The sequence below is a fragment of the Sorex fumeus genome, unplaced genomic scaffold (assembly GCF_029834395.1).
Source record: "Sorex fumeus unplaced genomic scaffold, SorFum_2.1 ptg000128l, whole genome shotgun sequence".
In the NCBI taxonomy this organism is placed as follows: Eukaryota; Metazoa; Chordata; class Mammalia; order Eulipotyphla; family Soricidae; genus Sorex; species Sorex fumeus.
This window is the reverse complement of record NW_026606185.1, coordinates 41,077,283-41,101,591: the sequence shown is the minus strand read 5'-3', so window position 1 is coordinate 41,101,591 and position 24,309 is coordinate 41,077,283.

Here is a 24,309-nt window from a genome sequence, read left to right as displayed (position 1 = left end):
CTACTGAGTTCACTCACATTAGTCAAATAGCCATTAATCAGTCATTATTTACAAAGCAGTATTTTTGTAAGACTTTCTTGTAAATATCATGAGGAATGCAAATGAACAATAAAGACTTTAAACTGAGAGAGACAGCAAGCCCATGAACCAAAGTAACAGACTACCATGGACTCTCACTCTTGCTTCTAGACTCTGCTCTGAATTCAGAAGATTCTATAATTTTCTTTGCAAATGTATGTGAAGCCAATTTTAGAGATTGACTGCATGAACCCCTTTCATGTCTTAGGGTCCCAAGACTGAATAGTGTCTTGAATATATATGTATATATATATGTATATATATATACATATATATATATATGTGCACTCTGATACCTGAAGCTCAGCCAAAGACCATAGAAGAAATGCTTCTAAGGGATCAGATGTGCCAACTGGGAAACTTCCTTTGAATTCAACATATATTATCAGGTCCTTCCAAAGTTAAAATTAATATTTAATTTAATATTCTGTGACTTGATTTCTAACTTTTGAATACATAGTACACATTAGGCATTTAGTACCATTGTCTTAGTTTAATAAAATGGTTAGCATGAACAGAGTATTGCTAATGTCTATAAAATTTTACATTTAAAGAGATGAAATTAAACACACAAAATATTTACTGTACTTCTGAAGGAACAGGAAATCAGAGATTGTTAAATTCAGCTGAAAATATATCCATTTATTTTGTATTCTTTAAACATAAGTAAATAATTGGTTTGTTTGGGGGTCACTGCATCCAAGGCAGCAGCCTAATTGTTATACTATAGCTCCTGCCCAATAATTCTTAGGATTAATTCAACATAATGTCTTTAGCTTTGTGAAGCTTGTATGGAGGGTGGCTATACGTATTAACATAAAAAGTCTTAATTTATTCAGTAGTTTGAAAAGTGATGAGAGAAGGAATATTACAGTGAATATCATAACATATTGAGTACATAAAATTTTAGTTTTCATTAGACCTTTATTTTGTTCTGTTAAAAAGTGATTAAAGAGAACTGAACTTATGAATGAAGTGGTGGTAGATAGGAAAGAATCCTGAGATAAAAGCAGAGGGAAGTAGACACTCTAATGGAGGGTGTGGTGTTGGAATACCGTATGCATAAAATCTCATCATTAACAATATTGTAAGTCACTCTGCTTCAAATTTTAAAAAGAATAAAGAAAAAACATACCTGAATAAAGAATTTAAGTAATTAAGCAAGACAACGTATGTGATGCAAACAAATTTCACTAAACACTAATGTAAAGTGGGAAGTCTCCTTTTATTTTGACCAATGTTTGATCAGTACCCTACAATTCTGGTACTTTGACTTCTGAAACTCCCCAAAAAATCAAATTTATTAAACTTTTCACTGAGAATTTTTTAAAGTGGCTGATGTCACTATGAATTTTATTAGTCTTCTTTTTATTTATTTGAATCTTTTTTTGGTAAAGCTATCAGAACAGCTTGAACTTCTTGTCTAAATTTATTTTCCCAGTTTCTTTTATTTTGTCTTTTTAAAATTTTTTAAAAATTTTTATTAGTGAGATACCATGAGGTAACAAGGCTTGGAATGCCTTCAAGAGCGTTGAAGAAATAACTAAGAGGACAAAGAACCTCCAGCTATGAACACATCTCTTCGATTCCACTGTTCTTCCTGCATTAACATATGCCTCAGAGACCTGGGCCCTATGAAAACAGGATGAGAATGCTATTCGGGTCTCTCAAAGAGGAATCGAAAGAGCTAGGCTTGGAATACCACGATTCACTCAAATGAGAGAGAGAATTTGGAGTTCTGATCTCCGTTAATGCTCAAGAATCAGAGACACTGTCTCATTTGCCAAGGCATCAAAAATCAGATGGGCTGGACACATAATGAGGTTTACAGACAACCGCTGGACTAGAGCCTTTACTGACTGGATTCCACGGGACGTCAAAAGATCGCATGGATGCCCACCTACAAGATGGTCAGACTTCTTTGTCAAGACCCTGAATGATCGGTTTGAGGCTCTGCATGTTCCTAGAACGAACAGATTCCATTGGGCTATGCTAGCATGCAACAGGGATCGATGGAGACGTTACTGGCACCCACTCAAGTAATTTGATGAATAACGGGGGATCAAGTGATCAAGTGATATACACATATATGTATAAGTTTAGTTTGGGTCAGAGAATTGCACAAAGGATAAAACCATAACAGAGTAGGGAGCTAAAATCTGAACACCAGATCTCTTGGTACCAGCTAGAGAAATATTGAGTTATATGTAGTCCTATAGCAAACAATATTGAATACTATTCTTCCTCTCCAAAAATGTCCAGAAAATTACAAAAGAATACAATTTAAGTGATATAAATAATTGTTTATGTAATTTTTTATGAAATGGATGATCTCAGATAATTAAAAAAAACGAGCAGATGGTAGAAAGCTTTAAGGAGGTAAATAAGTAAGTAAGTAAAGTAAGTAAAGGCCCTCCCATTGATCATCGATTTGCCCGAGCGGGCCCAGTAACGTCTCCATTGGAGACTTTGTTGTTACTGTGTCTGGCATATCGAATACTCTGGGTAGCTTGCCGGGCTCTCCGAGAGGGACGGAGGAATCGAACTCGGGTCGGCCATGTTGGCCGCTTGTAAGGCGAACGCCCTACCGCTGTGCTATCGCTCCAGGAGGCAAATAATAAGAAATAAATGCAGAATACCTGATTGGTTGGGTTGTGTAGTTAGCATTATTTGCTGTTAAGCATATAAGCATTATATATTTTTGCTGGTCTAGTTATACACTTATAGGACATGGTATTGGTAAATTTTATTTTGTTAAGTTGTATCCTAGGGGAAAATGTTGAATCTTGGACTTAAAACAGCTAGCATTGTAATGATACGTATAGATGGATACGAGACATTCCAAACCTATAAGCATATATATTAGTAAATAAACATGTTCAACTAAAAATTCAGTGCCTATAGGTTTGGAATGTCTTGATATATCTTTTTATCTTGGTATATCTTTTTACGTTTAAAAAATAAAGTATGATTAAAGTCAAATACTTAAAATATAATCATCTACCTATGTTATTTTCACTGACCAGCAGCATGGTCACATGGTCACAAATTTTCTTCAGGTACTTCTTACAATAAACTTAATATATAGAACATATGTCTACAACCTATTTATACACTTATAAAGACCAACAGAACTAAAGGTAAGATACTTTGCCTTTGAATTTCTTTGTATTAAAGTGTATTTAAATTGAATGGGTCTAACATTCAACTGTCTCCTAGTACTTTACCTAGCAGACCAGCTGTTAAGGCCTCTTAGGTAAATAGCTAAATGTTTTAAAAAAGCCACGTAAATACATATTTAACCAATAGACTGGAACAAATAGAGCCTCAATTGGCCATTTGGAGCTTGGGACAATTGGAAGATTATTGAGCTGGTAGCCCACTGTGGCTCATGTTAACATTTTAGAGCAGGTTAAAAATGCTAACCTGAGCTCACTCTAATGAAAGTCCTTAGTGTGCAAGATTAAAAAGTCATAATGGAACATTATTATAGAGGGGGCAACCTGGATTAAAAGTATTCCAGGTAATATTTGCTAAACATGCCTTATTACCCATAAGGGAAAGAGAGTTTCAGATGGGTTTGAAAGCAAAATTGAGCATTTTCAAAGGTTTTTGAGCATTTTAATAAATGCATATTTTCTTGAATGTTAGGGCTTATATTTACAAATGCTTCCAAAGAAATTTTGTTCTGGAGTTTACTTTAAATATTTCTGAGGCTTGATTTTATGTTACACAGAATTTATTTATATATGTGTACACGTATATATAAATGTGTATATTTAGATGTATGTATATATTATCTAGGATTCATTTATATATGTACATACATATATGCATATATATATGATCAGTTTCTGATACTTGGTGGTTTCTAATATGTACTTAGAGTAAGACTCTGTGTTGTTTCTACTAGAAATAAACCCAATTTTTTTAAAGTATTGATAGTTTTGAGCTGGAGTGATAGCAGAGCAGGTAGGGCAGTTGCCTTACACATGGCCAATCTGGGTTCCATTCCTCTGCCCCTCTGGGAGAGCTTGCCAAGTTACAGAGAGTATTTTGCCCACATAGCAAAGCCTGGCAAGCTACCCGTTAGGTATTTGAAGTGCCAAAAACAGTAACAACAAGTCTCATAATTTGTTGTGAGATGTTACTGGTGCCCACTCAAGCAAATCAATGAACAATGGGACGACAGTGACAGTGGTGACAGTGACAGTGATTGATTGTTTTAAAATTTGAACTTCCTTTTAAAAACCACATTTGATTAACTTCTGTTGTTTATACACACACACACACACACACACACATATATACATATATATATATCTGAAGACTACATGGTAGATGTGAGAATTTCAGTTTGTACATGTATTCGTGAAACTACCTTCATTTTAAGGATATATTTCTGGAACCACCTTAAGTGCTTTGTCTATTTGAGAAACTATAATTAATATTAAAAGTAAAATTCCTAAATCCACCATAACAATAGCAAGATACATGTTTATATATATATATATATATATATATGTGTGTGTTTGTGTGTGTTGCAATTCATACAATGTAATGAAATGTAGTTACATACTGAGAAGTTCTCCCTCCTCCCTGCTGAGTTGCAGAAGGTCCATTTTTTCCTTCTGGACATATCACCCACTCAATATGACATGTAACCATCTGTTCTATAGCAATGCATATAGAAAATATTTGAAATACATATTCTTTACATTTTAAGCATAAATTCGCATTAAAAATTGATCTGTTTCTGCATGCCTCTGGAATTATAACTACTATCATGCCCATTTCCCATTTGAGACTCTCTTCTAAGATTTTTGTATACAGAAGGAACATCTTAAAAGCCAATAGGAAATTCTATCTGTACATGAGGAAACAAGAAAATTTCAAGGATGCCTCAAATTAAAAACTCAGGAAACTCATATTATTAAAAACACATGTAATAAATGCTTTGGTTTTGTCATTAGATTTTTTTTTAAATTGTAAACAATTTTTTGAATTACCACGTGATACACAGTTTCAAGGGTAGCTTGCCAGGCTTTGTGGGTGAGATACTCTCGGTAACTTGCCAGGCTCTCGGAGACGGGTGGAGGAATCGAACCCGGCTCAACCAGGCCGGCCGTATGCAAGGCAAATGTGTGCGGTAGGGTGTTTGCCTTACAAGTGGCCAACATGGCCGACCCGAGTTCGATTCCTCTGCCCCTCTTGGAGAGCCTGGCAAGCTACCGAGAGTATCTTCGTCCACACGGCAAAGCATGGCAAGCTATCCGTGACATATTTGATATGCCAAACACAGTAACAACAAGTCTCATGATGGAGACGTTACTGGGCCCGCTCGAGCAAATCAATGAACAACGGGAGGACCGTGACCATGAGCGTGACACAGTTTCAAAGTTTTCCATGACTGGTTTCAGTCATACAATGTTCCAAAACCAGCATATATTTCTCACCACCAATGTTCCTAATTTCCCCCCCACCATATACCCCACTCCGACCCCCACCTCGACGAGCCTGCCTCTATGGTAGGCACTTTTCTTCTTTTTTCTTCTCTCTCTCCTCTCTATCCCTATCTCTCTCTCTCTCTCTCTCTCTCTCTCTCTCTCTCTCTCTCTCTCTCTCTCTCATTTTGGGTAGTATGGTTTACAATACAGGCACCAGGAGTTTATAGTGTCTTCCCTTTACCTACTTTCAGCACTCAGTTCTTGTCCAGAGGATCATCTCCAAGTATTATTGTCACAACAGTCCCTTCTCTATCCAAATTACCCCCACCCTACTGCACCCAACCACTTGAGACAGGCTTCTAACCATGGTCCAATCTTCCTAGCCCTTATTTCTACTGTTCTTGGGTTTTAATATCATACTATGTTTTTCTTTAATATCCCATAAATGAGTGTGATCATTCTATATCTGTTCTTCTTTTTCTGACTTACTTCACCCAGAATGATATTCTCCATGTCCATCTATTTATAAGCAAATTTTATAACTTCATTTCTCTTAGTAGTTCGTTGTGCAGATACACCATAGTTTCTTTATAGTTGTCTCTTTTTGGACACTCAGGTTGCTTCCAAGTTCTGGCTATTGTGAATGGCATGCAATGAGTATAGAAGTGCAAATAACATTTTGCATTATGGTTTGGGCCCCTGGAATATATTCCCAGAAGTGATATTTCTGTGTTGTATGGGAACTCAATTTCTAGTTTTTTGAGGAACTTCCATAATATTTTCCAAAAAAGTTGGACCAGGCAGCATTTCCACCAACAGTGAATGAGAGTCCCTTTCTCCCTGCATCATTGCCAGCACTGGTTGTTCTTGTTCTTCTTGATGTGTGTCAGTCTCTTTGCATGAGATGATCATCAAATTATTATTTTGATTTGCATCTTCCTGATGCTTTGCAGTGCATTTTTCATGTGCTTTTGGTCATTTGTATTTCTTCTTTGTGGAAGGTTTAATTTTTTTGTTTCATTTCTTCTCCCCATTTTTGATGTGGTTCATTAACTTTGGTGAGGATAAGACTACTACTCATTGTAGAATGAGTGGCACTAGTCACCTCATGGTGTTTGATGCCAGCATTTCCAAGAATTGTGCATTGAATTATCATCATGGCTTCTATAATCACACTATGTAATAAGTCAGGAATTGATACATCTTGAAGGCAATTTAAGATTTAGTTCATTTGGCACCTTTCATCAAATCACTTTTTTTGAGCTATTGTTGTTTATAGAATTCAGCTTAGAAAACATAAATCCATTACTTCCATATGACTGAAATTTACACCTAATATAGAGAATTTTTTTTTTAGGGACACAATGCTCAGGAGTTATTCTGATCTCTGCACCTAGGAATCAGTCCTGGCATAGCTTTTTAGGGATTGAATCTGGGCTAATCTCATGCAAGGCAAGCACTTTATCCACTGTGTCGTCGATCTGACCCAAAATAAGGAATTTTTGTCCATCAGAAGATTCTTCTTTAGCCCTTAATCAACTAAATACTTACAATTTTGAAAATAAGTTTGAAAATCACATTGGAGCTATAAAGCTAAAAAAAACACACTTTCAGTAAGGCATTTGGAGGAGGCAGCAATGATTAAAGCATTAAACATTTTGCAATCCATTGTTCAGCACCTTTCACAAGGACAATCTCTGTGCTGTACCATATTTACAATGTGTTCTCACCACACTCTGCTGGATTGTACTTATGCTGGTAACTGGTCTGATAATCAGGATTGTATTTGGTTCTTGGAAGAATGATGTATGAAGCACAGTGGGTAGGGCGTTCGCCTTACAAGCGGCCAACATGGCCGACCCGAGTTCGATTCCTCCGCCCCTCTCGGAGAGCCCGGCAAGCTACCGAGAGTATTCGATATGCCAGACACAGTAACATGAATCACATCACAAATAAATTTATTTTTTGATTTGTGGTTTTTTTACAAATAATTTTTTAAGATCCCCCAAATTTTCTAATTTTCAGGATTATCTTTCCATGTTTCTAAACAATAACTTTGATTTCACTATCATAGCCAAAATGCAATAAACAAATAAAATCAGGTTTTTTGAATTGCTGAGGCAATAAAGCAAGTGACTAAAGATTTGTGGCCTACATTATCTGAATGGAAAAGAAAGTAAGAACAATGAAGACACATAATTCTGGACAAAAAACACTGTGGATTTTTGTTTCACCAACATGTAGCAGACTCCTTAACTTAGCCTGCATCCCCATCAATAAATACCATCAGTGGTATTTATTCTGGGTTGCTTTCCTATAAGTCTTAGTTCTTTTCTGGAAATGTCTACAGTAGAAAACACTGACTAAAATAGTATTTTTTCTAAATTGATGACTTACCTGTTAACATTCTTTAGAACAGCCATCCTTTGAACAGGGGTATTTCTCTGCTTGGAAAGGCTTTAAAAACCAGAAACTTCTCTTTCTACAGTTGTATGATGATTGGGATATCTAGCAACAGGGACGCATTCCTAGAAATATTCAGTTCCTTCAAATTCTATCACAAATCTTCTGCCTTTTCTGAGTATAAGTGATGCTGATCCTGCTTGTAGAAAAACTGTTAAAATGTGAAGAATTGTGGTTCAATCCATCACTGTAGAGACACTGTGAAGAAGCTGAGGTTTGATCCTTGCTTCAATCAGCTGCTGGTTGTCCCGGTGAAATTGTGGTAAGCAGAGAACGCGGAGTCCATCAAGGACCATAAATAAAAAGGAAAAAGTCTTTTCAATCATAGTGTCTGTACACATTCGCTATGTCAAGTGAAATATTTTTGTGGCTCTGTGTGGCATTGTCATCAGTAATGAAGTAGATCCACAGTAAATGATTTTAAATAATGTTTCTTCCATATCCATTCATTAGCACAAAATGTTCTATGGATAATGATAATCCTGGGGCCTGTGAAATCTTCCAAATATTTCATAAATATTCCTCAGAGTAGAATTCTGGTCACTCATATTTTTCAGTTAAGAAGCACTGATTGAGAACTCTAGCACAGTAGCATTCAATTTCATTGAATGCTTTGAAACAAAGGGTTGCCTTACTTTTTTTTTAATCTTCATGTACTACCAATTTGTTGAAATTCTCTGGTCAACCTTGAAATAAACTGAGTTCGTAAGATATCTTGGTTTATCTCTTGAATTTTCTGGCTTCTGGAATCAATAACGATTTGAAAGTTGACTTTACAGTCTTTCAAAAGACAAGTCAAAATTATGTACTAGGGTGCAAAGGTTCTTTTCAACAAGCCTTGAAATTTTCAAGTTAAGATAAAATTTTCTGCAATAAACACACACAATTTTATAAAATTAAACTTGCTAGAGACATTACTGGGCCCGCTCGAGCAAATCGATGAACAAACATGAGGACAGTGACAGTAATTCTTTTTGAGAATTGATTAATCAACTTATGAAATGTTTTACATCATGTTTGGAGGCAGCTGAACCATCAGGTTGTGTAAAGAGAAGAATATTTTAGCATGTGGATAGAAAATAAATGCCCAATCTAAATATGTTCATAATTAACTTTTGCATTCCAATTATAGATTATTGACCATATGCTATATTTGAGGCACTTTATGTATTAGGACTGGAAGTGTGTTGAGTATATTGGCTAGATACAACCACCACTCACAGTAGATATTAAACATAACTGACCAGGAGCAGGAGCAATAGAACAGTGGCTAGGGCATTTGCCTTGTATGTGTCTGACCTGGGTTTGATCTCCAACATCCCAAATAGTTCCCTGAGCACCAAAGGAGTAATTTTTAAATACAGAGTCAGGAGTAACCCCTGAGCATGGCTGGGTGTGCCTCACACCCAAAATGTAAATGACTAAAGAAATCTGATATCTGATTTACTGATATCCAGTGACTAATCTGATCTTCAGATCAAGCTCATTATACCATACTAAATAACAATAAGAAGCATAAACTAATGAACAATAAGTAATAATGTTAGAGGAAGCATGAAAGTTTTGCACAGAAGTGACTTGAAACAAGTCTTAAGTGTAAATCTGACTTACACTTCTTCGTCATGCCTTAAATCACATTTAGTAGAGGAAAGGTCAATTAGTGTCTTATTTAAAGGAGTAAGAAAAGCATACATATGAGGTTTAAATAGACATTGGAATTGTCGTACCATATTTGATAGGGTTCAAATATGGTAACACCTACAAGGGTGATTAGAGGTCACCCCAAAAGCCTCTATACCTCTCGGAAAGACTGGCAAGCTACCGAGAGTATTCCGCCCGCACGGAAGAGCCTGGCAAGCTATCCGCTGTGTATTCGATATGCCAAAACCAGTAACTACAACTGGTCTCATTCACCTGACCCTGAAGGCTTCACCGACATGGCAGCACTGAGAAGGATGAGAAAGGAGAGGCCGACAAAATCTCAAGGCCGACCTAGGCTGCCACAACGAAGGAAGACAAAAATGATCGTCTGTACTTTCAATGCACGTACGCTAGCATCAGATGCATCCATCGAGGACCTGATGGTACAAGCGCGAATGATCAAGTACGACATCATTGGTCTGACCGAGACAAGAAGACACGAATCTCACCATGCCATTTTCGACACTGGAGAAGAATTGTTCCTCGGAACATGCGATAAAAGAGGTGTTGGAGGCGTCGGTGTCCTTGTCAACACAAACTTGGCCAAGAGCATTGATTCATTCGAATGCCTAACAACCCGAATCGGACGTTTACATTTGAATAGATGTGGCTCACTGCCTGCAGTTTCTATCTTTGTTGTCTACGCACCAACATCTCATTATGATGAAAGAGAAATCGAGAAGTTCTACATGGAGCTAGAGAAGTTCTATAAAGAAGACCACACCTTCTACAAGATCATTGTGGGTGATTTTAATGCCAAGATAGGACCGAGAAGATCAGCTGAAGAACTTCACATCGGAACCCATGGCCTAGAATGGAACGAACAGGGTGAGAGACTGTCTGAGTTCATCATGTCGACCAAGACCATTCATGGTAACTCACAGTTCCAGAAGGCAGAATCTAAACGATGGACATGGGAGTCTCCCGGTGGACGATTCCACAACGAAATAGATCACATCATATTCAATCGACGGTTTTGCCTGACTGATGTCGCTGTTGTCCCAAAATTTCGAACGGGATCGGACCACCGTCTCCTTCGTGCAAAATTCTACTTCACAGAGCGGGGAGAAAGGGCTGCAAAGTTCAAAAAGAGAACTCCCAGAACGACCACCAACTGGGAACTCTTTGGTACTATTGCGGCAACATGGGAAGATGCCATTGTTGACAACATTGACGAGGAATACGATCGACTGGTTCAGCACCTCCATGAATGTGCGAGGAACGCCAAGAGAGAGATAGCCACAAAAAGTCGCCTATCTTCGAAAACTCTTGAGCTAATTCGCCAGCGTGGTTTGGCGCATGCCTCAGGCAACCGCAAGCTAACGTCCGAGCTTGCAAAGCAGTGCAGAGATGCGATCAAGGAAGACCTCAAAGAGAGAAGAGCAGAAGTAATGGTAGATGCGGCAGAAGCCGGGAAAAGTATTCGTAACGCCCGCCTGTCCTTCGCCAACTATAAGACCAAGATGACTGCCCTCCGACGTCCTGATGGATCCATCACATCCTCCAGAACGGCAATGGAGAAGATTATCCATGACTTCTACTCAAATCTCTTCGATAGCCATGTCCACTTGCCGACATACCAAATTCCACAGGATGGGTATGTCGTTCCCAACGTTCTCCCTTCCGAAATCCGACACGCCATTTCATCAGTAAAGAAGCAAACAGCACCCGGCCCAGACAAGGTCAGACCTGAACACCTGAAGAACCTGCCGTCAGTACTCATCAATACACTGGCTCGGCTCTTCACTCGCTACCTGTCTGAATGCAAGGTTCCATCTCAATGGAAAACCAGCAGGACCGTACTACTGTTCAAGAAGGGAGACATCCATGACATTGGCAACTATCGCCCGATCTGCCTATTGTCTGTCATCTACAAGTTGTTCACTCGAGTCATCCTGAATAGGATTGGCAGAACACTAGATGAAGGACAACCATGTGAGCAAGCAGGGTTCCGCAAAGGATTCAGCACCATCGACCATATCCACACGATAACCAAACTCATTGAGGTTTCTCGGGAGTTCAAGATGCCGCTCTGCTTAACGTTCATTGATTTAAAGAAGGCCTTTGATTCTGTTGAGACGGAAGCGGTCATTGAAGCCCTAGCCAATCAGGGCATTCAAGCCCAATACATCAGGATCCTCCGTGAGCTCTATTGCGGATTCACTACCAGGATCTCACCATTCTACAAAGAAGTGATCGTTGATGTCAAGAGAGGGGTGCGGCAGGGTGAAACCATTTCACCAAAACTCTTCAGTGCCACCCTCGAGAACATTATGCGACAACTGGAATGGGAAGGAATGGGAGTGAAGATAGATGGTTGGCAACTACACCACCTCCGCTTTGCTGATGACATTGTTTTAATAACACCAAACATCAGCCAAGCGGCACAAATGCTGGCCGACTTTGACCGTGAGTGTGGAAAGGTAGGACTACAGCTGAATCTTACGAAGACAATGTTTATGAGAAACAGCCTTGTTCCTGACGCCCCATTCGCTCTCAATGGAACGACCATCTCCGAATGCAACAGCTATGTGTACCTAGGTCGAGAGGTCAACATGACAAATGACCTGGCACCCGAGCTGCGCAGGAGGAAGAGAGCGGCTTGGAACGCCTTCAAGAACGTCGAAGAAATAGCTAAGAGGACGAAGAACCTCCGGCTCCGGGCACATCTCTTTGATTCCACTGTTCTTCCTGCATTAACATATGCCTCAGAGACCTGGGCCCTACGCAAACAAGATGAGAACGCCATTCAGGTCTCCCAAAGAAGAATAGAAAGAGCTATGCTTGGAATATCACGTTTCACTCAAATGAGAGAACGAATCCGGAGTTCTGACATCCGTCGACGATCAAGGATCAGGGACGCTGTCTCATTTGCCAAGGTGTCGAAAATCAGATGGGCTGGTCACGTAATGAGATTTAAAGACGACCGTTGGACTAGAGCTGTTACTGATTGGATTCCACGGGATGTCAAGAGACCGCGTGGCCGCCCACCTACCAGATGGTCAGACTTCTTTGTCAAGGTCATGAACGATCGGTTTGAGGCCCTCCATGTTCCCGGAGCGAAGAGATGCCATTGGGCTACACTAGCACGCGACAGGGACAAATGGAGACGTTACTGGCGCCCGCTCGAGCAAATCGACGACTAACGGGAAGTTAAGTGATTAAGTTAAGTGATTAAGTGATTAAGTTTGAACCATGTCCTAAACTCTTGCTTTCCAGTTAAACTTTTGCAGATAAAGACCTTTCATTCAATCACCTGCAAAGAGAAAATGAAAAAGTATTAATTCTGTTATATTAAAACATATACCTGAAAATACCAAACATATTGTAAACACTTTAATATACTGTGCTTTCATTAGTATTTTGCTTTATTCTACTTTATTAATACTTTCATGCTGTTAAGGAAACATTAATAATAGATTGTCGGCAAATTCAGAAACAATTCTTGGTTGTTTAAAATTTTCTGAATGAAATTCTATTAACCTCATTATGCCATACTAAATAACTAGAAGAACCATAAAATTATGAATGATAACTAATAATGCTAAGGAAGCATGAAAGGTTTGCACAGAAATGGCTTGAAACTAGTCTTTAGTGTAAATGACCTCTAGTTAATCTATTCATGCTGTGATAGTATACATAAGCATAAGGAGACCTAACAGCAACCACATTAACTGAACCATAATTCCATTTTTTAAACAGTTCCCATGTACAAAAAGAAGGAAGGAAAGTAGGGAAAGAAGGTAGGGGAAAATAAAAGTTGGAAGAAGGGAGATGCAATAAAATTTTAGATATAAATTGAAAATAAGTATCGTTCTCCACAACAGCAGTCACAAACAAGATTTCTCTGAGCTATTCAGTATAAAAAGTCAATACACATAACTTTATACTTACATATATAGTAATATATGCACATACTAAGATTCACATAGCACGGTACATTGCTTCTCCCCATCCAGCACTATATTTAGGTAAACTTTTATAGAACTTCATGAAAATCTCTTATTCCCTTTGTAGGTAACAGGTAATATTTTTACACTTAGCCTGTAAGAATTTTTACACTTAACTCAGTTTCATCTTGATGAACTCTATGGTTGTAATAGCTTCCTTTAGAATACTTGAATAATAAACTCAATACTATTGTTGGACCAAAAGTCATGCGCATTTTACATTTTGACAATTGCCTTCAATTGTAAAATTTCCCTCAAAGAGAAAACTGTTTGTCTTCCTACAGATAGTTAAAAGGGACATTTTAGGCAAAAATATAGGTAGGAAAATGACTACAACATGTGCCAGGCAGGATTATTCACATATTTCTGCATCAATGACTGCATTTTGATCAAAGTAATGATATTTTTAAATTGTCATTTGGATATTGCCTCTCTATAAGAGTTCTCTACAATTACCTCTCTATAATGGATTTTATCTCTAGTCTTTCATTTTATTGTATTTGGACCAGATTCTAGTAATGAGCTAATCTAACAGATCTTAACCTTTATTTCCACTTATTTTTTTTTATTTATATTGGTTTTATTTATATTGGTTTATCATTTCTAACTTTTTTGAAAGAAAAAAATTAAAAATGGTTTTAGGGGCCAAATTCTGAAATAAACCATCATCACAGCCAAAAAAAATTTGTAAACAAAAATAATAACAAATGAGGCTAGAGAGATAACATATGGTTAAGGCACTTACCTTGCATATGCACAACATCTGCCCCTCAAAAAGTAATAGTAGCAAATGCAAACCAAATGTTTTTTCTAATTATGAAATAAAGTAAAGCCCTTTACACATAGTACATTAGTCAAGACTGCTTTGGAAAAATGCTGAAAAACAGCACTGTAGCTCTGTCCTCCCATTGTTCATCAATTTGCTTAGGCGGGCCCAGTAACATCTCCATTGTGAGACTTTGTTGTACTGAAAAATAAACAATATTTAAATCTCATTGACTTGTAATTAAAGTATTTCTTTTGGATCATGTGTATTCTATCTCGGCTGGGCCTGGCTGTACTCAGGATTTTTACTTATATTTATCTCCAGACTGTAAAGTAAAGGTATATCCCTGCATATGTCTTTTCCTTATACCAGCAGTGACCTAGTATAGGTTCTTAGTGGATCAAATAAATAGAAAAATCCAAAATAAATTGTAAAAGTTCATTTGGTGTCTCTGTTTCTGTCAAATCTGCTAGTATTCCATAGTCTAGGGTATATCACATTATCTTACTCATTATCAGTGAGTGGAAAAATATATTCAGCCTACTTGGTAGAAACCAGTCCTAAATCACAGGATAAATTGAGCAGATTTAATTTCATAACAGAGAGATTGAAGACTTTAGAATAATAAACAGATAATAAGCCAGGAAATGATTCAAACCACATATCCTAAAATCAGACTATATGATATTTATTGTTTTATTATTTGTAGAGTTTATATGACTCAAATATTATTTAAAAACAGGTTAGTGGTCTGAATGCTGTAACAATAACATACTAGTTAAAGTCTATAGGAATATATAAAGGCAATAATTTCAAATATATCTCAAAATCATCAATTATATATTTATATAAGAAAATCCTAGGCAAAAATAAGAAAATGTTGGCCAGTACTTTTCAAAATACGATTTCAAGTTCAACCGACCCTGAATATAAATTGAAGCATGCCTCAATGATGTAATTTGAAATAGAATGGTGTAATGTTTGCCCCTCCTTTCTTTAATCAGTTAGCTGTTCATGGCTGCTTCTAATTATAACTTCCAAAAGAGAGTTTTGATTACATACGTGTCAAGATATAAAGATGACTAAGAATAAATTCTTTTCAAAATATGTATATATGTGTATATTTTTGAAATATGTATATGTGTATATGCACACACTTATGTAGATTTTAATTGAAGTAGACTGCATTATAACATTACATTAGTTTCAGGTTTGTGTCACTATCTGCATATGCTATATTAAGTTTATAACTGAAAGTTCAAGTCTATTCTTCATTATATAATTGACCCATTCAGCCAATTTTAGGCAGCTAAGGTAGAAATAACAATGACTTTGAAACATGTATACTCACAAAATTTAGAGAGAGAAAGATCTAACAGGAGAAAGAACATCAGAACTTTATTACAACAAATTAATTTATGGGATGGTGGAGGTGATTAGGTTAGTACCAAATCTGCTGTACAGTGTGCAAAGCAGGAAGACCAAATTGGAACTTTCAGGTATGAGTTCAGTGTATAGACCATTACATTTTTTTTCTTTTATCAAAAACTTCAGATTTACTCTTAATGTTAAGCTATTGATAAGAATCGGGACTACCTGTGTTATCTAGGACTGTTTCTAAAACAGATAATAATGTCCCCTGAATATGTCTGAACATACCCAAGGGTTAGTAGTAGTCGCTGGTGCAAACGGGACATGATTTCCTTCTGTTTTCTCAAAGAAGGTAGATTTCTAGGGAGGCACGGAGTGACAATTTTTTCTGAAAAGGCCAATCAGCTTAGAAAGCCTGTGATCTAGAAAAATCACCCTTATAATCAATTGATTATCAGATTGAATTCTACCTTCAAACTACATACTACACATAGATTGAGTTTGTTAAGATGAACCTTTTTTTCCTATTAGGGTTAGCTAAACTAGACATAGCTCTGGTCATCACAAAGCCATGACCCTAGGGACATATGAAATAAAGGGCCTGGAAAAGAGGGATGCTAAAAAAAAAAGAGAGAGAGAGAATTGTCATTTCAGTTTTTCTCAAGGCTGGGCAGATCTGATTTTCAAATTTGAATTGAAATATAAAAGTCATTTTCTTCTGTCTTTTGCCACTGCTCCTAAAGGCACTTTGTCATAATCAAACTGACAACCTGCCTGCTTAGGAGCTGTTGGGTAGAGTGTCTCAGAGATCTGCTTAATTGAAATCACACTTGGAGATTCTATCTCTACTTTATAGTCTTAGGATTTGCTTTGTTTTTAAACTGGAGCAAAAGAGAGGATGAATGGCTGGTATATTTGATGATACATAATCACATTAATACTTTATTGCCACATTTGTCAATATATTAGTGCAATATGTTATCATATACATTATTAACTGTTGCTGTTAAATGTTTTATACTGATCTTTTACATTTTTTATTTCAATTGTGATAAATTTGGATCCAGGGGATCTTTTTTCTTTCAGAACAAGGAAGGAGCAAAAATATCGCATTAAAAGAATTTAGGTGGAGTGATTCATTCTCACAAACAAAGAAAGACTGTGTTTTCCTTCAAAAGCCTTTTTACCTGCACTTTCTTTGCTCAGCAGCTGCAGGTATTAAGACTTAAAAGTGGCAGAACGACGGGCACTACAGAGACGAAACATGATAATTCCCCATCTTTGGCAATATCTCAGTAGTTCGTCAACAGAGGCTCCCACATCGTGTGCCGATTGTGGGGTGGCCTTCGATAAACCTGGATTTACAGCCAAGACGGTCTCTTCCAGTGGAGTATTATTTCTAAATGTTATCTCTTGAAGTTAGGATTATGTTCTTAGCTGTAATTATAGATTGGAGCCAGCATTCCTGAGCAGAGGCTAAAAATTAAGGCTCATTCGACACGTTCCACTGTCTTGTTTAGCCTTTTAGTTATTTATTTATTTTTCTTTCAGGGAGGTTACAAGAGAAAGGAAACATTATATAAATAGGATTTCTTTAAGTACGGTGACACTTAAAAGATTATCAAGAGAGTGACAATTCTGTACCGAGAATTTGTTTGCCACACAGAATAAAAATTGCTTCCTACAATATGTATGAAATTCCTAATACTGTGTAAATTTTACAGAAACATGTTCAGGTACCAGAGAGATAGTACAGCGGGCTAGGTGCTTGCCTTGCATGTGCCCGACAAGGTTAAGTCCCCGGCATCCCATATGGCCCCCTGAGTACTGCCAAGAGTGACTCCTGAGCTCAGAGCCAGGAGTAAGCATTGAGCACAGCAGGTGTGAGCTAAAAAGAAAAAAAGAAAAAGAAATATTATATATCTAAAAATGTTTGTATATCTCAATTTCCTGTATACATTATGTGAGTTGACTTTAAATAAATCATATAATGTACTAATTTAATTTGTACAGTGGACAAGAATTACTCTTTATTTTAATAAATTGTGATTGTGGATCAGAGAGATTTTTTTCATTTCATTTCATCATCCTGTTATTTGTCGATTGCCTCGAGCAGGCCCCAGTAACGTCTCTTTCATCCTAGCCCTGAGATTATATTCAAGGCTCTTTAGGAGAAAGAGACCCATCATTGTTACTGGTATTTGGCATATTTGGTAGGCCACGGGGAGTTTGCCAGACTCTGCCCTGTGGGCAGGCTACATTCGATAGCCTGCAAGTTTGTCCAAAGTAGGAATGAGATAATAAGATGTCATAAAAAGATGTCCTGATATGATGTCGCACGGCCGCGAGTGCGGCCGCGCGGTTCCGGGAACTGGATTTTATAGTCTCTGAGTCTTGGCCGTTGATGGGATTACACGGCGCCAGGGGGCCAGGTGGCGGGTGTGACCCCCGCCTACTGGAATTTGGAGGATCTGGGTGGAGGATGCTCGACTCCAATCTGAGTAGGCTTGGAGGTCTCGGCCCCGGAACCCGCGTGGATTTGTCCCTCTGCCAGTACCTTCATGTGTGCGGAGAGTGGTCTCAGCAGGATCAGAGAGATAGTACATGAGATACGTCACCAGCTTTGCATACAGCTGATGCTAATTCCATACCAGGCACCACACTGAGCACCAAGCCAGGAGTAAGCCCTGAACACTGCCAGCATTCCCCCAACTCCCCCCCCCACAACAAACTATTAAGTTATGATTTACACATATTAGTTTAGACTAATACAAGATCCACTAAGTTTCTGACATATATGGAAAATTATCGTATTGATTTATACGTATTATGTAGGGCACTCTGCCCTTAGAGATGATTGCTAAATTCAGTGTTAATTTTACTATGCTGTTGATTTACTGCTGAAGAATCCAAAACTTAGAACACGTTCAATGTTCTCCCTAAGTCTCAGTCTACTTGTAATATTAAAGTGTTTAGGTTAGATAGCCTTTCCAGTTTTTATTTTAGATTATCTCTCATAGATACTTACTGAGATATTTATTCAATCCGACATATATAGTCAAAGTGAACAAAATATTTAATTTCTATTTATTTATTATATCCCCCTAACTCATTCTTAATATTGTTATGGAAATAATCTCTAGCAAACTCATAAATAGAGAACTGACAATTTAATTTTTGCATAGATAGTCTCCAAAATTAGGCTAGTGATTCAATCTCAGAAGTGAATTTCTTGTGATGATTTTTGCTATTGTGTTTAGATATTAAAATAATGTTGTTATATAAATGTTCCTTGTTATATTAACAAGTATATTTAGGAAGAAAGTGAAAATATATAAATTATGCCCCATATATTTGCAACTTAGATTTAATTAAAAGAAAGTGATCCGGGTCTTCGTTGTATAACCAAGGTATCAGTTGACTATAACTTGGATCAGTCGTTGGCTCTAATAATGATCAAAATAAGGATATGGATATGATTTAATAAATTTTTATGCCTAAATTTTTTTGTATAACAAGATTCTGAATTTTCTCAAAATGCCATTTATCATTAAAGTGTTATTATAGGAAAAGATAGATTATTTTTAAGAATATATACATTGATGTAATGCCAAACAAATCTTAATATATTTTCTATATTCTTGTCATTCATGTTGAATACTACATACTTTCATCAGTGTATCTCTAATTTTGCTTAAGAAGGCTACATTTCATCACAATTAAATCTCAATCTTTCAAGACTTGTTACCATCCTTATAATTTAATCTTTCTGTGAGAAGAAAATCATAACTATTTGTTGCATGTCTCATATGACATGTTTACTTTCCATTTTATAGGAAGAAATCATTTTTTACTCAGGGCAATTAAAAGTTTTGCTTAATTTGTTCATTAGCAGGGAATAGTTATATTTTAAAAAATCATATCTGTCTTAATATTTCAGACTCTGTATTTGGACATGCCATGATATCTTCCCTAGGAGATAGCTTCTAATGCTAGGGTAATTATCAGAACCAACAATGAGATTGAAGAATTGGAAATTTCAGTTCCTTTCCCAAGCTCTAAGAAGTGGGGAAGGCTGCTTGTTTATACAGTTACTGATGATCAATGACTTACTCATCTATGTCTATATAATGGGTCACCATAAAAAAACAAAAGGAGATAATTTTGAGAACTCATGGGCTGGTGAATATGTTGACCTTCAAGGAAAGTGACATGTTCAGAGAAGACATAGATATGCTATACCATTTCCTTGCAGAATAATCTATGCATCTCTTCTAGTTATACCTGTTAGAATCACTTATAATAAAACATCAATATTTCAAGTAAAATCATTCTTTCACTAGAGTAAGTAGTTCTAACAAATAATCTGACTTGAGAAGTGTTCACATTAACCCTTGGACTTCTGACTGGCATCTGAAATATAGAAGGGGGAGGCAGGCAATCTTAGGAACTTCCATTCTGTGGTTACTCAGCCAGAAGCACAGAAGCACCTGTGCTTTCAGTTAACATGTTAAAGAAAGGTGGGCTCCAGGAGTTAGAGAGTTAGAGAGCCAGTCTTGCAAGACTTTTAATTTTTGTTGTTACGGCGTCACACCTGGAGATGCTCAGGGCTTACAAATGGCTCTGCACTCTGGGGTTCACTGCAGTTGGACTTGAGGGATGCCGAGAGGTACCAGGGATTAAACTCAGGTTGGCTCCATGCAAGGCAAATGCCCTACTTACTATACTGTCTCTCAGGCTCTGTGAATTATTAACTTTTGGAAGATGATGCTGCCTCTGGTGAGAATTGCTGGTAGGGTACAAAACCCTGTGTGTGCATACACATGCACAAATGCATGCTTGCACGCATATGCTCACACACATGTGTGCGCATACACACACTAATTATTGGCCATAGAACCTTCTTTTTACTGTTGTTGTTAGGTTTTATTGTTTGTTTTTATAAGCGGTGTTTATGGTTTACTCCTGGCCCTTCTTTCAGGAATAATTTTCTGGCAGTGCTAGAGTAACCATATGGAATGCCAGGGATCAAACCTTGGTCCTCTGTATGCAAGGCAAATGCTGTAACTGCTATCCTATTACTCTGGCCCTCATAGAACCTTCTTAAGACTCAAATATCAGTCATTAACAAACAGTGATTCTGCCAAAGTCCCTGTGTTATTTTCAAGCTCTTTTCTGAAACCTCTATAGTTCTGTTGCATTCGTACTAAATCTGTACCCAGAGCAGCTTGTGAGATCCCATGAAATTAAAACCATCTTCATTTTCGTTTGAGGGCTGATATTCTCTGGGTCTCAACATGGGAGGAGGATATTTTGACTTATGTTGACAAAGACTTCCAAGAGACTTTACTATTTAGGAAATGGTGATGACATAATGAGCACAGTCCATAATTAACAGCAGAATGATACACATAGCTATTTTAAATAATTGACAATTGTTTTATATCATTAAGTCTTATTCATCTTCCCTGAAAACTACGTATTTCTTTCTAATCCTTCATTATCATTTTAGAAACAGAGAATTAACTCTATCTAGCTTCCAAAAAATAAAAAGGAAATAATAGTTTATGTAACTATGAAAGCATCTTCAGGCATAACTATTTGAAGTGTTCAGAATATTATGTCTGGGTTATTTATTTCCTTCCCACTTCTGGCTCAGTATGCTTTGGTGTGCCTGCTTCCTTTTCTCTAACTACAAATGATGCCTTTCAAGAGGTTGATTCTGGTCAAAAGTGAGAACTTTTCACTAACAAATCAAATCACAAATCATTCTGTTATTCGTCGATTGTCTCGAGCAGGCCCCAGTAACGTCTCTTTCACCCTAGCCCTGAGATTATATTCAAGGCTCTTTAGGAGAATGAGACCCATCATTTGTTACTGGTATTTGGCATATTGGGTACGCCACATGGAGTTTGCCAGACTCTGCCCTGTGGGCAGGCTACATTCGGTAGCCTGCCAGTTTGTCCAAAGTAGGAATGAGATAATAAGATGTCATAATAAGATGTCGTGCGGTTCCGGGAGCTGGTTTTTATAGTCTCTGAGTCTTGGCCTTTGATGGGATTACACGGCGCCAGGGGGCCACTTGGTGGGTGTGACCCCCGCCTACTGGAGTTTCGAGGATCTGGGTGGAGGATGCCTGGCCCCAATCTGAGCACTTTTTACTAAAAATAAAAAAAATTGTCTTCGTGGACACTATGGCAATACCCTTAAAACTTTTACTATACAACACACACACACACACACACACACACACACACACACACACACACACCTTTTCAAATCATTCAAGGTTTTCTCTATGAGTAAGCTTGCATTTTCTCTTGAATGTGTTACCTTTACTATCTCTTCCCTTTTACTGGGATTTATTTACATTATTATGTTTCTCCTCCTAAAATTTTTGTTGGCAGGGAAATCTCCCAAGTGTTTCTCCAGAGGTTTAAGGATTCCATCGTCAATTATCAGCCAAATGGGCTAGTGGTTGTGTACAAGGACACAAGGATGACATGCTCCTAGTGACCTGCAGTACCAGGGATATCTGGGCCACCCTACTGGTGGTAATAGGAGCCTCTAAGGCTACACCCAGAGTGACTTGGGGTACTCTGTGGTGCCAGGAATCATACCTGGGCCTGAAGCATGCTAGACATGCACATTAATACTCTTCCCCAGCCACTCCTGCTGTGAAATTCTTTTCTGAGAAGGAAGACAATGAACCTGGGAAAGCCAGCTGGTAGTCAGAATTGACTTCTTTTTCCTATAAGAAGTAATCCCTTACTCCTACCCAAAGCCATGGGCCTGCAAAACCAAGTGGTGGTAATGAGATAATGCAGTGTTAATTTATTGCCCAGGGGCAACTGTTTAGACTCCTAGGGTTCCTGGGAGCAATATTCACCCTGTAGAAGTGTTCTGACAGAGTTTTACCAGCTTTAACTGTCCCATCCCCTACTCACAAACAAGGCACCTCCCCAGGGATACTGAGACAGGTCAATCAAGAGGACAGTGCAGCACTTTTCCTATTGATGTTTTCAGTCCCTTACTCCCCCCCTCGCCTTTCCCATGACATAATATTTATCATTTATACCAAGAGTTACTCCTCCAGATGCAGATTTTTGTGCTACATGCCATAGATACTGACATGCATCATATAAGACATGGCTTATGGATTTACATTTTCTAATTGTTAAGGGTTGTTCAAAAAATAGCAACTATTTTTGCCCCAACGGTCAAGTCAGGAGTTGTGGCAAACTAGAATTTTGAGTGCTCCCAATTTATGTTATTTTGAAAGAGAGTGTACTTATTAGTCTTAAATATTCTTAAATACCTGTAACTAAACTTAATCATTAATCTGTAATATGAATCATTATGTAAAGGACATCAATATTGCCTTGTCCAGATAGATGTTAATTATATCATATAAACAGGAAAATCTAAGCCCTGATCGCAATTGTATTCTCCAGGGAAGCTTAATATACTAGAGTTCTACTCCAATTTTTTTTACTTAAATATCAGGAGACATTGTCCAAACTTTTTTTATAAATCAAATTTAAATAGGTTGTAGGTAAGCTACTAGAGTTTAGAAACATCTAAAAATGTGATCCACAGACGAGCAGTTTGAGCGATTACCTAGAACACTATTAAATTCAAAACCTAAGACCCCCAAAATGCTGAACTGAAAAAACGGGAGGTAAGACCCAGTAATAAATTAAATCTTGAAACCAGCCCAAGTTTAACAACTCTTGGTCTGGGTAGTGGTTTCCAGATTAATCATCAGAGTTATCCGGAAGATCTGTGCTCTTTAGTTTATAAACCCTGCTACTTCATAATGCAGGAAATCTGGGAAGGCAACAAATATTTATTGATTGATGTTAATTTTTTAAATGCATAAAAAATTTTGAGTACCATCTTGAAATTTGGCTCTGAAAAGGCCATTGGTTTAGTAAATACAATTTCTAGTTCTGTAACTACTAGTAACTGACCACTCATATGTAGGTTCTCACTGTTACACTTGTCCTCTGAATCAAAGCTCCTTACTGCCACTACCAACTCTCGCACTTGCCAGGGAAGAACCTCCAATGAACATGAATGAGGACCGAAGCTTCAAAGCCCTTATAAATGTGAAATATTGCTATCAAAGGGTCTTAGAGTGCAAAAGGATGTTTCCTACCTTAGTCTTGCCTCCAGGGAGACTGATACCCACTGCCTTGACCCTTTTTATCTCTTCTTCTGTAATGGAAAAATCTCCAGAAGGACACTGGGGTTATTGCTATCATCTTCATTTCCATACATTTCTAGAGCTAAGCTTTGCCCTAGGAAACTCAAATCATAGCAATACTCTGCAGGGTCCTCCCTACTCTTTGGCTAACTTCTCTCTCTCTCTCTCTCTCTCTCTCTCTCTCTCTCTCTCTCTCTCTCTCTCTCTCTCTCTCTCTCTCTCTCTCTCTCCGTTGCCCTTTTTTCCTACTCTTTTTGACTCTTCCTATCCTGGAGAATCTCTGTCCATTTCACCCCCTTTCTTTTTTATTATTATTATTTAAGG